The sequence below is a fragment of the Argiope bruennichi genome, chromosome 1 (assembly GCF_947563725.1).
Source record: "Argiope bruennichi chromosome 1, qqArgBrue1.1, whole genome shotgun sequence".
Classification (NCBI taxonomy): Eukaryota; Metazoa; Arthropoda; class Arachnida; order Araneae; family Araneidae; genus Argiope; species Argiope bruennichi.
In genome coordinates, this window is record NC_079151.1 from 57,879,659 (window position 1) to 57,897,750 (window position 18,092).

General features: G+C 28.1%; 1 protein-coding gene across 5 annotated transcripts in view; it reads right to left on the bottom strand.

Moving 5' to 3' along the window:
* LOC129956775 (kinesin-like protein KIF26B) overlaps positions 1 to 18,092 on the bottom strand; it is a 617,661-nt gene that overhangs the window by 272,502 nt on the left and 327,067 nt on the right. Inside the window, exon 1 of one of the 5 annotated variants that reach the window (XM_056069011.1) lies at positions 11,954 to 11,973. The exons of the other annotated variants lie outside the window; for them this stretch is intronic. The gene's annotated coding sequence lies outside the window, so the exon portion shown is untranslated. Of the gene's footprint in view, positions 1 to 11,953; positions 11,974 to 18,092 lie in introns of those variants that run through there. 5 annotated transcript variants of the gene reach the window in all.

The following is an 18,092-nucleotide window of genomic DNA, read 5'->3' on the forward strand; positions in this document are numbered from 1 at the left end:
ATTAAAACCGGTATTCCGGTATTAAGATTTAAAAAATACCGAATACCGGTATTGAAATTTTGGTCCGGTATTGCAATCCCTAGTGACTGGGGAACTAGTTCTAGATTCTGTCAATTATATTAATTATATAGACATTTTTAGATCCCATTATTAATTATTATTTTTAGGTGTTTAAGAACACTAAATAAAAAGTTGTATTACAGGAAGTTCGTATTAAAAAACAAAATCCAAGAAATGTTATAGAAATTCACTTTTAAAATATAGCTAGCTTTTAAGATTTTATTTCTCATTATTAACATATTTATTTTTCATTACTAACATAATATAAAGGGGTAAATTTTCATCACGTAGGTATATCACACACACACACACACACACACACACACACACACACACACACACACACACACACACACACACACACACACACACACACACACACACACACACACACACACACACACACACACACACACACACACACACACACACACACACACACAAGAAAATAAGCTTTAAATAAGAGATTAAATTCAAAATTTTTAAAGGAGAGGGGAAGGTGAATTAATTTAGCTTACATCGATCAAATGGAAGAAATGTATATTGTTACGGAAAAATCCGAAATCCATCCTGGTTTGACGGCGGAAAGTCCTACAAAATCAGTAAATGATCAATATGTTTTATTCTTTTCGAAAACACAGATGCATGGCAGGAAAAAAAACAGCACGTGCACAAGAGCACTGCTTGCAAGTTGCACATCAGCAGAAAATTTCTAGTAAACAAGTGCAACAGCACAAGCGCTCAGAGAAAACTCGCAAGAGGCATTGCTCGACAACTTGTTTGAGATCAACTCAATTCTCTCTAGACTAAAACTAGAATTTCCGTTTCTCGGGGTTTATGGCTTTCGTGAGTGGACATCGAATATTTTAAAACAAATACAGATGGAGCTGTCATCAAGATTTTCAAATATTGTGGGTCCTTCATTTTTTTCGCCGAAGACTCCATACGGGCACCAAGTTTGCCACCACATTTGAAACATTGATAAACATTTGATATATCATAAACATTTGATATATCAAATATTGAAATTTTAGTTTTCCATTACAATAATCTTCATACAAATTTGTGATCTGCATGTGAGGTATGGAAAACACTACAATCAATTTACAGAGAGTTTAAATTCTAAGACTGTCCAATTACTATGCATATGGGTACACGTAATTTTGAATTACTAGTAATATTTCAGCCTAAAACTAATATTGAAAAAAGGAACGCTTCTGTTTTAATTATAAATTGTATTCTGAATGGAGGAACTAAAAATTATAACTTAGCATCTCACAGAATGCGTGAAAAAACTGCCATAAATGCTGTTTAAATCATGGAACTTCTGAACTGTCGCTTGACGTTCTTCTTGATAAATATATCGTAAGGAACAAGAAATATCATTCATCAATTTGATTACATACCGTTTCTTTTTTTTTTAAATCACCAGGATACATTTATTCAAGCACTCTTTTGAGGAATATTCAAAATTTGAGAAATGCATTCTTTTCTCCATAAATTCTCTCTCTAAAGATATATGATCTAAAATTTCTATGTTCTTAAATCGACAATTCCAAAGAATGAATTCTACCTGAAGTTTATAAAAAAAAGAATTCTAACATTACTCAAAAATCCCAAACCAAAATGCGACGAATACTTTAACTAAAAGAAAAAGTCGAGGAACTTATTCTCGATTAAAAAAAAAAAAATAACCAAGATGGAACAATGTCTCAAGTCGGAAATGAAACCCCTTATAAAGATTTTGTAAAGCCGCAAGAAAAACGAGTGCAGCTCTTTTTTTTTTCTTTCAGCTGCCGCGAAATCGATAAAATGTACTTCTATCCTTTTAGACATGAGGTCGAAGAGAAACTGCGATGAAACCATTAAATCCACGTGATTTAAATTTGGACAGCTATAAAACAGGCCGGGCGTACCTCCCCATCGATTGCAAAGGCCATTTCCTGCTCTGAAAAATGATTCAGGCCTCGAAAAGAAAAGAGAATAATAAAAAGAGTGTGAAAAAATTTCATCTTCCACCAAGAATTAGTAATGTGCCTTTTAGAAGTCGATACGGAACGCAAACTGTTGCTGTTTTTGGAAAACTACGTGGCTTTCTTTTTATTTTTTAGGTGTGAATGGAAATAAAGTAAGTTGTGTTGAATTCAGTGGAAATGTCAAATGGAATTTTTTATTGTTGTGAAAGTTATTTTTTTCATCATTTGATGCAGTAAAAATGAAAGCATTCAATAGAAGAACGCTTGTACTGTATGATGAAGGTCCTTATTGGCATATAAAACACGTACCTTTATTTCTCACAAAATTAAATCAATATATTTAAAATAATAAGCAAAATTTCTTTTTTTTTTCAAAAAAAAAAATCAAAATTATATAATGTTTAAAAGATTTTAGGTAATTTAATTTTATGTTGCATGAATGGTATAATTCAGTTTCTCTGAACTTTGCACATCATAACTCTTATATCAAATCATAAATGTAGTTGAAATTCATTAACGGGTATCCCTTCACATCGCCAAAGTATGCCAAGTTATCAATGCCAAATAGTATCCTACAGTTGGTGACTTGCCATTTGTTAGTGTTAGCTAATGTATATTCAAGTATATTCAAGAAAATTTAGTTTTCATATTCAATTTGTTGCGCTGTTTGTGGTAAATTTAATATAACGAAAGCCTCACATTTTTTCTCGGATCATATATTGATTTCTCTTCACTACAGTAATTGTTTCTTACTCTGCTTATATGTATATAACTGCATTTATTATTTCTTAAAATAAATTTTTTAAGCATAGAGTATATGGCTAACACAAGTAATATTATCTGAGATAATCAAATTCCAATCGATTTTTAATATTTATTTTTATTTTAAAGTTTCATTACTTTGTAATTTTATTTCGTAATTAGAAGTTAAATCAATCTATTATAAAATTAGTTTATATAATTTTCCCTTCTTACATTCAAAGAATAGCAATTTCACAAAGATGCTTCTATTAATAAAAAATTATATTAATATCAATGGTTGAAAAATTGTCAATCATTGTTTTAAAAGTAATAATTGAAAAAAATAAAGAATTTTAATTGGAAACCATAAAAAAAGCTAAAAGCGAATTATGATGCACCAAATAAAAGCGTTTGTTCAATACTAATCAAATTTGGCGATCAACGGTTTCTGCAGAAATACTGGAAATGGTGAATTTTAATTAAATATCACTTAAGTATAATTGAATCTTGGTCACATCAATAAAATATTTTTAGGCATCAGATTCTGAAATATATAAAAGTTTTTTTTAATAGCTTGCACTTTTTCTATGTACTGTTGTATTGCCTGTAAAAGAATATGTTTGCAAGGCATATTGTCTTTCATGGTTTTCTAACTTCTCTTCCTTATTTTCCATATAAATTACTGAGATAATAGATTTTTTTATTATTATTCTTTAAAACGGAATAAATTTACAGGATAAAATATCATATCGAAGCCTGAAAACGTTTTTGATTTCATTGTAACAATGAAAACTAATGGTGAAAGTTAAACAAAAAAATTGAAATAATTATTGAAATTTCAGAAAATATTACTTGACAATTAATTTGGTATCATTAAAGAGATCATTTTTAAAATTTTAAAATGATATAAAAATTGTTATTGTGCTGTAATATTTTCAGAAGCCATGGTAAAAAAATTACCAAAATTTTGTTTAACTTTTAATTAATTAAAATTATAACTAAAATTTCTCTAAAATCTAACAAATTGTTCAAAATTGGATATATCTAGGTCAAACAATCTGATCTGTAGTGCGCCAACACACAGATAGATGTGCCGATATTTTCTTTTGCTATTAGAAGAGATTTTTTTATATATAAATAAGAATTAATTTGTTAAATATACAAGGACTTTAATTTAGGATTCTGAATAAATTATAAATTAAAACAACAAACACAACTTCCATTATTATTAGAAGTTCCTAAATATTTCATTTGCTTTAAAGTGTCAACATTTTAATGGAATTGTAATTTTTAAACCACGCATAGAATTAAAATTTTATTTCCAACATAAAATATATGAAATTCATTTTAAATGTAATGATATATATTATATTTTTAAATATCTATTAAAGCGGTTAAGCTATTGAAACGGTAGTCATATCTGGCATACCGATTACAAATAAAATTTCTTAAAAATATAAACAAAAATCAGAAAAACTTCTTTATAGCCTTTTTTTTTCCTCGCATACATAATATTGAGAAAGTATTGTTATCTTCAAAAAATTCGCACACGAGATTTTGACGAATTTTCATGTTTTAGACCTCCCTAAGTTTGAAAATACATATTTAGAAAATATCCATCTGTCTATCTGTGACAAAGAAAGGATTTGAGCTGGATGTTTGAAATTTGATATAGGTCATTACAAATTTCTATCAAATTTTCAGTAAAATCTTCTCAGAAGAAGCTCATCTCTTCGAATATAAGTTAACACGATAATTATAAAAGAAAGCTAGATAGATAAAATTCGGTATGCATATTTAACATCTATATTGTAGATTCCTGACAAATTTTGTGCCAAATCAGTCAACATGTTGACTGTCTGTCGGAAACATGTAAACGCGATTATTCAAAAACGGGAGAACTTAAATATATCAAATTTGGTATGTTATGTTTTGACTAACTAAATTTTGTGTCAAATTTTTGTTTTAATTGGTTGAGAAAAACAAATTTTAAATACATATTAGATTTTTGAAAACTATTACCGTATGCCTGGGATTAATCGCCAAATAATTCTCCAAGAATGGCACGATGGATTCAGTAAAAATGGTACCCAAAGTAATATTTCGCCATTTGTACGCCAATGCCATGCAAAGCGTTCTTTAGCACGACACATTTATTAGAAAGTTTGGGAGAAAGCTTAGGAGGGACCATTCCCTCTGTTTAATGCTTGAAAGAATTTTTATAAATTAAGACATATGTTTCTTTTTTTTTCAGTTGTATGATTGCAGCATAGAAAAGACGAATATGAATATAAGTCCGTTGTATTTAAACCACATTCTTCTGAGCAATTAAGAATAGATATTAAATACATATACACGGAAAAATATTTCATTATATCCGATATGGATAACTCGATTCTAACCATTCCGATATTCACCACTCAATACAATAATAACAAATGTTTTAAAAATAATTTCCATGCCGATTTTCAGAATCTATTTTGGAAATTTTCCATGCACAAATTACATTTAAATAGGCAGATAAAAATAAGACTATTCCATAAACAAAGATTATTCACAAAAAATCCTAATATCCGTTCTTCCACTTAAGGGTTCCCTTCGGATTTTAAAAACATTTTTCTTCAGGAGATGGCGCGCCAATCGATCAAACCTTTACCGCTAATCCCACTTAATTTGACAAATTTCTTACCACTATCACCACTCACTTCCATTTTATTAAGCACAGGGTTCATAATTACTGCAATCAAGACAAGCCCGGGCAAATTAGGCACTTACACAACTCACAAGACAAAAATTTCTTCTCTCCGTATAGATGAGTGTATTGGTGATGCCCCAGAAAAGAGTTAAATAGATTCCATCATCTTCTTTGCAGACGATGTTAAAGGGGGTGGATGTTTCCTGGATGTTAATGGGCCAGGAAGTTTTAACAGCACCTGAGACCAAGAGAGTCGTTAGGCCGTGACTTTTTGAGGGCAGGTTATACACGCTACCGATGGCAGCAGCGGAAAGATTCTCTTTCCTTTTTCTTTATTGGTGTTGGCAACCAAATTATGTGCAGTTTTGGAACCGGGAATTAGAGTGGTGCAATGTAGTGTGAGAGAGAATTTCGATTTTTGCTGGTTTCTTCTTGGAAACGGAGAAAAGAGCTGCAATTTTAAAAGTAATCGTTGGTTTGGCTTATTTGCAATATTAAGTCATAAGAAAGATAATGATAGTGTGATTTTTTTAAACAGAAAATAACATTTTTTATTTCTCTACGATTTATTATATTCTTATAATGATAAAAAAATCAGAAATTACTTGTTTACGAGTGATTTGAGTAATTGTTGGTTTCAATTATATATGCCAGTTACTGCGATGCATATTAAAGGAGAGCAAGTGAGGCAAAGCATTTATTTTTCTTTTCTATAATATTTTGGGGGGAAATTTGAAAGAATTATTGTGATTCTTTGAATCATTCCGATAACAAAGATCCATAATGATAGTAATAGATCTTTGAAAGAAAATATGGAACAAGAAGAAATTTATCAATAATTTTATCTCTGAAATTAATATTCGGTATTTTTTTCAAGAATTAATACATATGGCAAAATTTTAGATTGTTAAAGTTTGAATACTTGAATATATATTAATAAATATTACATGGATTTTCTGATTCTAGAAACAATACAGCACACAACTGAATAGGGTATCTAGTTTTGCTTTCCGTTGTATTGTTGGTTAACATCTCATAATATTGAACCAAAGGATCAAATTTTGTTAACCATACTTATTCAATAATCCTACATAAATTCAATAATCCTACATCAATAATCCTACATCTTATAGAGAAATCCTGATAATAATAACTATTTTATTCCAGTGATTTTTTTTAAATGATAAAAACCATATTGTGACTGAAGTTCCAGTATTGCCATTTACAATATACATAACACTTTAAACTAGATGATTTATCGATTAAATATAGCCAAATTAATTTATTTACTGTAATTAATTCATTTCTGAGTTTTGGCAATGTCGAAACAGATAAGGCTAGATCGTTATTTAATATAATACAGGTACAGAGTTTTTTCAACAACTGACAAGGATATAAAAAGTTTGCTAAGAAGTTTGATAGGTGTGTCACATGTTCCACCTACAATCCTTTCCGTGCGCCGGGTTGCAAATTATAATAAAACTGTTGATTCTCGTGACGAAGAGTACAGATTCCTTGCTAATCTTAGCAGATGTAAACGCCGTTTTTTCCTCTTGACCGCAATTGGTGAGGATTAACCGTTAACCATTACCGTTTTTTACATTCACTACCCTTCTTTTCTTGTAAGTTTAGAAAGAAAGGCAAATTTTATTATATACATGTCGCAAAAGATATTATTTTAATTTTTTAAATCTTCAAAGGTACATTTCATTGGATTAATTGGTTCAGCCTCTAATTAATTATATAATTTAATTAAATACTTTCTAAATACTTATTGTAAATATACTTTCCTTTGTAATTGTATTTAATAAGTAATGATGTTCGGTCATAAAATGTCCTCGTTATTTAAATTTTTTATTTGATAATAAAATTTGTAATAATATTTGATAATTTATTAAAAACGTGGACGTTTGCTCAATTTAAGTTAAATTGCGCTTTACCAGCGCGACGTGTTCTTGCTACCTGGATACATATTAATAGACGAAGGTCTTAAATTCAATTAAAATAGTGATATAAGAAATAGTAAAAACATTTAATTTTCATAATCGGAAATAGGGAGGAATTAACAACGGTATTCAATTTATAAAGATATTTTTCTGAAGTTAGTAATATCAAAGAAAACAAGTTTGGATTATATTAAATTCTTATTTCTATGCATGGCACTCCTCGGTGGAATCTTTATGAAATATGACACTTATAAACTAAATCTAACCCACGAAACTTTCAATAAACGAAAATTAAATCAGTCGATTCCGCAACGGAAAATTCCAGCATTAAACCACCATTTCCAAAGCCTATTCTAAATCTCACGGCTATTTCTTGGAAACATTTCATTCACGAGCTCTCCCTGCCCATATTAAATATATTTATGAAGATGATCCGACTGAGAAGAAGTGCCCTATAAATATAGCAAGGTGAACTACACTTTTACAACCACCGCCTCCTAGATGAAGACGTTGGTGACCGGAAATGGCGATCGCGTGATACGCCTTACCAATGAATATCGTGGGTCATTTCGGTTCATTCAATAACGATGGTCATCAGTCATGTCGGCATAAAGTGGACTTCTCTCTTTCCTGATCAGAGGCATTCCTCTTCCAGGAATATTGCTAAGGCCAGCTTCCTCTGGTACGCCTGATGGCTACTGATTTTTATTTGGTTAGTGTGAGAATCTTACTGGATTTTCTGGTAGGGCTTGACTTGCCTTAACCAGAAAAGAATGGCCTTGCATTGTTGAGGTCCATAAAACAAAACGCATTCTCTTGAAATATTAGGAGTACTCTGTTAAAGTACCAGAATGTAAGAATTAAAGTATATCTAGTTAAAGGTACTCAGGCAAAGTACCTGGCGAGAAGTTTATCTTCAGAAGTACTGTCAGGAATGGAAAAAAAGATCAAATGGATAAAAACTTCAAATTTCGATAGTATATTATATATATATATATATATATATATATATATATATATATATATATATATATATATATATATATAATGAATGATACAAAAAAGCTCTAAAAGGGAAAGTAAGTTGAATAGATTCCTATTTCTCTCTATTTAGAGTTTCACTTTGAAGTTCTCCAAGTTCTCCTAATTCTCTCTATGTAGAGTTTCATTTTGAAGTTCTCCTAATTCTCTCTGTTTAGAATTTCGCTTTGAAGTTCTCCTAATTCTATCTGTTTAGAGTTTCGCATTGAAGTTCTCCTAATTCTCTCTGTTTAGAGTTTCGCTTTGAAGTTCTCCAAATTCTCTCTGTTTAGAGTTTCGATTTTAAGTTGTCCTAATTTTCTCTATTTGGAGTTTCACTTTGAAGATATTATTTGAAAATACTATCAGACCAAAAGATTTCTAACGAACCACATTTTATTATTAGTACCAAGAACTTAAAATCATAGTACTATAAACAATGGCCACAAATTTGTTTTCTCTGATTAGAAACATCTATGTCTTTAAAACTAAAGAACGGAATTAAACTTGTTTCATAGACAGACTGTTGAAAGCATGGGCAAATGAATTCAAGGAAAAAAAACATCCATAAAAAAGTAACAATAAGAAAAGAAAAGAAAAAGGTTAGGAGAAATTTCAGCTCTGTTGGAACGAAAATACTGAAATCAATAATTACAATGAACGAACTGAAAAATGGATTATGCAAAATTTCATTAATATTCGAGTGATTAAGAACTACACATACAGAATGAAGGAGAAGAAGCATGCAACTCAGTGGAAATATTCATTTATTAATCAGCATTAAGATAAAATTTTCAAAATACTGACCTTACCTTTGTAAATAAGACATTGGATTGACTTTTTTTGCTGACTTTATCTCTTTTACTGTCCCACGATCTGCGGATACAATTTTGTTTCATTTCGTTCATAAATTTTAACAACACAGATACAACCAAATAGTGAAGGATATTTTATGGCCACTCTATATTCATTAAAAAATGAATGACGCAAATCCCAAAATGAATGACATAGGAACATAATTGGAAAGTTCCCTAACCCATAATCAATTATCAACATACTTTAATTCATTTACATTTGAGATTCATATTTACTAGCATAAGAAATTATTATTATTGATATTACTAATAACTCTCATAAATTTTCCAATAACTATTTTAATAAGCGTATTCAGTAAAATGAAGTAAACCATACAAAAATTACTCAAGAGATTCTGTATTTTTTACTTGATTATTTGTCTTAATTTTAGTCATCTATCAATTTTTCTTCGTTTTCTGAAATGTATACCATTTATATGACAACTCGTAAAATTTTTACAAATCGATTTGTTTGCTGTTTGAAAAAGTAGAATTTGTAGTAAAATTTTCACTCATGTCCTGATATGCTAGCGTTTCAAAATTTTGTAAAAAATTTTTTTGATGAAAATATGCTATTTTAACATTTTTTAGAACTTGATTACTAGTTAATTTATTAAGAAATTTAAATTTTGTATTTAAGTGCATGGAACTTCCTGATAATGGATTTACCATATTGCTATCACAAAGTGAAAGCAATATGATAAAAACTTTCACTTTATACTAACACTTTCACTTTATAAAAAAATAGTGGAAGTTTTAAAGTGGATTTCCAAAATGTTTATAATATTGAATTATAAATAATTATAAATTAAAAACTATTATTTAGAAAATAAGGAAAAACAAATTTTTAAGTAGTAGTAGAAAATGTAGCATGCATCCATCCTACTACGATCCATGCATTTATTAAAATTATTTTTTAAACTTTTTATTATATGATTAAAAGTGCACTTTTAAAAATTAATTTTACGAAATATTATCTTATTTTGAATAGAAAATTTTTATACTAACCATCATGCTTAAGCTATTTTTGAAATCCTAACAATAAATAAATTTATTTTTAATTAATTTTCAAAAATATTTTTAATGTAGTTCAAAAAGAGAAAAGGGAAATCGTATCCTTTTATATATATATAGCCTAATAAATTCTGAAAGCATTCTTTTATCAATAAGCTGCATTTAGAAATTAATTTCATAATTTAAAACTTTTCATCATCAGATATAGTGGAGTTTTTTTTTTACAAAAAAAACAAAAACAAAAACGTAGATTAAAGCATGTTTTCAAATGTTTTCTTCCACTTTTAATTAATTTATAAATTGTAATCAAGGAAGAAAATGAATAGTGAAGAAATAATATGTTTGAAATTTTTTTCAGTATAAGTAGTTTCAAAAACTTGAGAAATAATATGGATTAGTAAGATGTTACGTAATTTAAATTATTTCTAAAGTTCATTTTCGGTTTTATTTTTATGATCCAAAGCTTAAGACAATTATTTATTGAGTTCGTAATAAATCTATAGTACGCAACAAATACACCCAGAAAGAGAAGTATTCCGCATTTTTCATAAAGTAAAATTAAATATTATTATCACGTATAAGCATTATATTATTTGGCTAGACGTCTGGTAAAAACCAAAACAATAAAAAAATATGAATGGCTGCAGCAGAATAGAATACAAACATTTTTGTTTCGCCAGACATACTGTCGAATTCGTTTTCAATGTTTTATTTCGTATCGTTTTATTTTACACTTTGCAAGGTATGAGCATATTTAAAGAGATTTATTGTTTACATTTTCTTAAGCCATTGTTTAACAAAGTATTCTAAAGTGTAACAAAGACAAATGGTTGAAATATAGCAAACGCGAACATTCTAACACGAAAAAGTGTTCAATTTTTTAATAAACTGGGATTAAATATTAAATATTTCATTATACTTTTATTTTCGCTTATCCTTTCACTTTTCATTCATGCATTTAATATGAAAAAGAAAATTTATTTTGAAGAAATCATCACTAAAACAACATTCATACTATTGCAAGGCTTCTTTTTGACAATACTCTTGGTATTGGAATCATCATAGCAATACCGAAACATATAATATGACACGTTGGATTAAATAGCATATTTTGATATTCAAGATAATTTTCAAATTTAAACAAGAGATAAATGAACTTGATATTTGAAAATTGTGAAACTGATATTCTCTGGATATTATGTTGATTGGGATATTATGTATATTAAATAAATATTTCATATTTGCAATGAAACGCTTTGCTCTTTCTATGGGATAAAATTTCATACAACTAATTTGTAATTATTTGCATATTTTTCGTAGTATTTGGAGGAACAGAACTTTTTATTCTGCATTCTAACCAAGATACGAAAAATAATCAGTTTCTAATTTTGAAATAATTAGAAAATAAAAGATGACTCTTCTTACAATCAAAAAGGCAATGATGCTACGCATATATTTTAAAATCTGTTCATTTCGTTGATGGTAAAATTCAGTTTTTATAAAATTTTCACAACTGAATCCGATAAAAATGTATAATTTTATAATTTATGATCAATGAATTAATTAATATAAATGCTATTCAATTGTTAGAGCTTTCAAACATATTTGAAGTAAAAAAAAAAAAATATATCCTAGAAATTTTCTTACTGTTCTCACAATCATAGTATCTCTTCGAAATGTCATTTCAGTTATACACAGGCAAAAGTGAACTTACCTAGAAGGAAAAAAAGAAATAAAATTAATGTACATAAAAACAATCATACATACATATTATATCTTATTTTAAATCCTAATTAATTTTCTAGATTTTATCTTAATTTAGGCTATGTTGACTTCCTTCTGAAATGTTTTCTTATTTCTGGATCCAATCCCCACTTTTTTTTATTTAATTACTTCCAACACAAATTGGCTGATTCCGCCTTTCCACACTAGAAAAAAAAAGGATAAAAATCCATAACACCTGCACATCTTTTAAAAAGATACCCAAGATTCCCTTGCCTAAGTCGATACGTGGCATAAGAATCCTTATCAGAATCTAATACTAAAATTACTGAAGTGGAAATTTCCTATGAGTTTGCTCTTGTGTGGCGTATAAAAAGATGCCATTTTATGATCGCTTCGCTTCTTTCCTGTATAAATTATGGCTATGGTGAAATAAATCGAAATTAAAATTTCAAAAGTTTCTTCTTTTTGGTCATGCATCTGCAAAATTATATATACGTATTTTTATTTAACTTGCTTTCATACCTTAAGACATTAAGATCACAATTAAGACCAAGATATCTATTTCATAGAATTTGTAATAAAATTATGATTTTCGAAATTAATATATATTTTTAATATTGTTAGTAAATGCTTTCAGGAGTTTACTAGTTTCCATCATTTACTATGCTTTTAATCAAACTATAGTTTTAAAAATAAAATAAATTCATATGCAAAAATTTCATTAAATTACTGCTCCTATATAAGAATCTTATCAACTGCATTTAAAAAAAATTAAGATACAGAAGCGATTTTAGAGATGGCCAATCATACATTTAAAGACCTGTCATACAAATAATGATAATCAATATTTTATAATTAAATAAAAATATCTTATATCAAAAAATATTTGCCTTTATTCTGATTAAATGTGTCACACAGAAAGTTTAAAATTATTTGAAATAATTAATTTAAATCTAGAACTGCACGTTTATGAACGAAATAGAGAGGCAAATACAGCAGTTGAATTCATCAAAATAAACTGATTAGAGGTATAATTTAGTCACGGTTTTACATCAACTAGTCATAAGGATTTTCCCCATTCCTCTTTGATGACGTCATTTAGAAAAAGATGACAAATAATTTATCTTCAGCGGGTAATGAAATGATGACTGGTGATTCCTATCTAATTCACCGAAATTTATATCACTATATAGTTTTCAAATAACGTTTGAGCTTCCGATAAGGAATCGCATTATACACAAATGCCAAACGATGCTTTTCAAGAATAAAAGGGCGTGTTTTAATCAGTGAAAAAGGAGATTTTGATACTTACATAATTTTTCAGAGTGGCTTTTGAAATTTCTTAACCTCTGTTCATCGAGAAGTGTAAATTAATTGTGATAAACAATTCTCTATATAGCATACTGACTTTCAAGTTTCGCAGCAGTTATTACCAAGTTTCAACAGAAAATCCCAACAGGATACATGACAAAAGTTGATTTGATCCAATTTATTTTAGTTTCACCTAAATACAGATTTCTTTGGTGCATTTCTGACCAAAGGGATATTTAAAAAGAATATTTTTTAATTCAAAGTTTGAATTTTATTTTTGATAAGAATAATGTGATTTTCTTTACAAAAAATTTAAGACAATCATTACTAAAAAAAACGTTTATTGCTTCATTTTTGTTAGAATTATTATTTAGAATTTTAAAGAAAAAAAAGAAATCAAATATGCCTGGAAATTTAGTGGAGATTTTAAGTATCAGAAATTTGAATTACTCTTGTTTTTTATTTCAATTTTTATGGATGCTGACTTGAAAGAAAACATTTAATCGCGGCAATGGAAGTTTTTTTCGAGATTATTTCCAAAAATATTATTGCATAAAATTTATCTTTGCACCATTTTAAAATATAAAAATATTCTTTTAATGATCTTGTAAGATTTTACTGAATTTTGATAATTTTTAAAATATTCTTTGCATGACATTTAACAATAGATTTTTTTAATTGAAAAGAAATTCGAAGTTAATTGAAAAGAAATTCAGCTCTATGATGTCATAGCATTTTTCTCTGTTAGAATAATTTGTCCTTATTTGGAAGAATTATAACCAAGGCATGCATAAGAAATTTAATTGAAGTTAAATTCAACTAATAATCTAATTGGTCACCGAAGGCAGCTAGTAGATCAATATAGGCACGATAATATATGAGAATCGGTAATAGTAGCTTTAAATAGAATATTTTAATAAATTCACAAGTTTTAAATATCTTTGAAAATATTTAAAAAAATACTCCAATTCATTTGATATGGATACTGAAAATTTTATTAATGACACCAAATAATTTATAAAATAATTACAAAAGTCTTTTATATATAAAATTAATATTACTTTTGATTTGTGCCATCATTTGATTGTATTATATATGTAAAGTAAAGAATTTTAGTTTCGATCAGCCGATTTTTGTTAGCAAATTTTCATTTCAGATTATACATATTTTTCGTTGCATACATACATGCATACACATATTATATTATATATATGTAATTATATATCTTAATCTAATTTAATTCTTAATTAATTGGCAGATTTGTATCTTAATTTAACTCATATTAACTTTATTCTAAAATTTTCTCTTAATTTCTGATCCAATTTCCACTTTCTTATTTAATTAATTATACACATGCTCTAGAACACTGCTAAATTCAGCAGGTTCTCACGCTCTGAACGAAAGGAGAAAAATCCCCAATGTTTATAATATTCTTTTAAAAATACCTAAATTTCTCTTTCCTAAGTCTACACGCGTCATAGAAAATCTCATTGTAAACCATTGAAAGGAAAAAATTTGATCTTTTCTGCATTTGTATCACGATGTAAACGGACTTCAGCTTATCATCCTTGATTATAGTACGCATCCCAAGATGAAATAAATCGAAATTTTAAATTTTAAAAGTTTCATCTATTCAGTCATGCAACTGTAATGTATATATGTAATGTTTTTCGAATCCTGTCGGCTAAATAATATGGAATGGGTTATTTTGGTTGCAACAGAAGGCAGGTTTGAAGACATAGACAAGACGTTGTATTTTTAATTTCGTTTTATTCTCTCTTTAATATCTATCTCGGGAAAACAATTTATTTACAAGCAGACGCAGCATGCTACAAAAGCAGAAGTAAGAAAGAAGACAAAAAGGAACGAAACAAATGACCACTAGTCTTATATAACATAGGATTTCCGGCCACATACCGATGGTATGACCTTTGACAAAGGCAAAAGTATCACTTTCATTTGATACGTAGTACTGATGACGCATTATTTTTACAAAGGGATTAATTAAACCGAAAGTGGAACTGGATCACGAAATAAGAGAATATTTTAGAATGAAGTTAAGATGGGATAAATTAAGATAAAATCTTGTAAATTAATTAAATTGAAATTAGAATTAAAATATCATTACATATATATATGTTTTTTTCATATTTCTTTCTCAGGAGCAAAACACAAAAAGACAAAAATGCTAAATGTTTTATTTCCATGCAAATTAGCAATCACATTTACAATAATAATTTAATGATCATTAGGTTAAATCAAAATATTTATTAGATAATATATTCAGGTTAAAAAGACTACATGTCGAGCCATAGTAGCGTTTAACAAGACGCGACGTATTTCAACCAAAGACAGCCGCCATTTCCTAGGTAATTGATATGTGATCAATCTCATTTGATCATGCAAACAATTGACACAGGATTAGCATTGATTTACATAAATGACAGACAGTGATGTTTTTGATAGATTAGGGTTGGCAATTAATTATTTTCTGTCAGCTTCGATCCAGAGCTGTTTACAATCCATTCGTCTCCGTGCAGTAATTGATATACTATACTGAAAGACGAATATGTTATATTGATTTTAATAAACCATAAATCAAGGGGAGAATATTTTATATAACTAGAAAATTATCTTTTAATGTAATTGCGATACTTTTTCTGCTGTTTTCAAAATACAAATTAGTTTTGATTAAGAAATTCAGACAATTTTTCGTGCACGAATTAATGTGGTTTCTAAGACATAATAATTTGTTTTATGTGTATATTTTCGTAAATTTATATCGAAATTTTTTTTGTTATGCATAGTGCTGCTTTTGTATGACAGCTTTAAAAGCCATTAAGTAAAAATGGAGTGATATAAACCTTTTAAATTAAAATAAATCAACTTTTTCTTGGCGTTTATGTTATGTTTTTGTATATTCCGAGGATCGTATAAATTCACACTTAATTCTTATTTATTATTAAACTTTTAAGAAAACGAGCCACTGTTAATGACTTAAGTCTAGACGTCACTAGAGGTTTGTCCGGTTCTCTAAGAATAATTTGATGCGTTTAATTTTATTTTAATCTCTAATGCGAAACTTGACTTTTATTAGTGCCTCAGCAAAAAAGTTTTAAGCATCAAATTGTGATGGCTATTAAAGATGGATTATTTTAATAGCCTTACACATGTTTTATTTATTGTACATGGACCTTCCTGTTTGAGACGAGATCCGTGGCATCATAGTGCCATTAAAATGTGTCTGTTCGTAACCTATCATCGGAAGTTTTTCCAATTTTAAGATATTTTCCCTTCATGTTTTCATTGTTTCTTGTAGATTGGGGTGACCCGGTTTGTTCAGTAGTTGACCGGCTGATTTAACAACCTTGACAATTTTTTTTAAAATTATTCAGATTGCACACACACACACACACAAAAATTAACATATTTAAAAAAAATACGGTAATTTTTTTTAAATGTAATTATTATTTAAAAAATACATTTAAATTCACTCAAAGTTTTAAAGCGATATAAGGGAAACTAAATCAATTAAGATGACTTACAATCAAATATTTTGTTACTTCAATTTTTATTAATTATTATTAGTTAAAAAGTTTTGGAAATCGGTGAAAGGAAATTATTCTAGGCGAACCAGCCAATACCTAATAATGTCAGGACATAAGTCTTCAAATGTGGTTCACTTCCTTGCAAGTTCAACTACTTACTTTTAGGTAATAAATAAGAAATAAGATTAAATTGATATGATCACCTGTATACACAAAAAATATAACTTAAAAGCCAAGAAAAAGTCGATTTACTTTAACTTAAAAGCTTTATATCACGCCATTGTATGATGCTGAGTTTGTCTATAGAACCATCTGTTTTTTTTTTGTCATAAAAATATACCACAAAAATTGACACCATTAATAAATTGGTGGGAAAATTAAATAGCAAAAAACTCTTAATGTTTTTGAAGTCAATTTTAAGCAGGATTTATTTAAGAAATGCCCACTATATCAGTGAGAATCTTATTCATTTCTAAAAATATTAATTTTCAAGTTAATCTAAAAATGTTAAGGAAATGACTTATTCTAAATCTAGTCAGTCTTTCAGACTTTTAACAAAAAAGGGAAATGGCAGTCATTATTTTTTACTACATAAAGCTCCATGAAAATTTTATTATTTTTAAACTTCCAACTTTTTTATAGAAAAATCCTAAAGAATAGGAAACTTCTTTTAAGTTATCTTTGAAAAACGAGATGCAATTTAGTAGGTATTAAAGCTACTTAATTAGTATTCAAGAGCGGTATGGTATTTGGAAGTCTCTCCTTTTACATTACGTTTTCTTTTCCTAACTCTAAAGCTCTGGTATCTCTTTTTGTTCACCTTAAATAAAGTAGTTCGAATATTAACTAAAAGTCTTTATTTAAAGTTTTATAAATAGCGCAAATAAGCCTTTTTAACTGTATTATTTCCATCCAAGAGCCTACAATCTCTTTATTATTCTTTGGTCTGCTGTAATTTGTTATTTAACGATCGGGTTGGGAAAAAAACTGTTTTATTTATGAGTATATTTAACGTGAAGAATCGTTTTGTATTTTCTCCGATCGAATTTCTTTTGTATTGGGGAAATTTAAAACTCAAAGAAACATAAATGAAAGTTCATTAAAAAGATCGTTTGACTAATTTTCGTTAATTTCTTAAAAAGAAAATAACTACTTAAAAACTGCCCAAAATGGCTCTAGAAAAACGTATAAATTCCACAGAA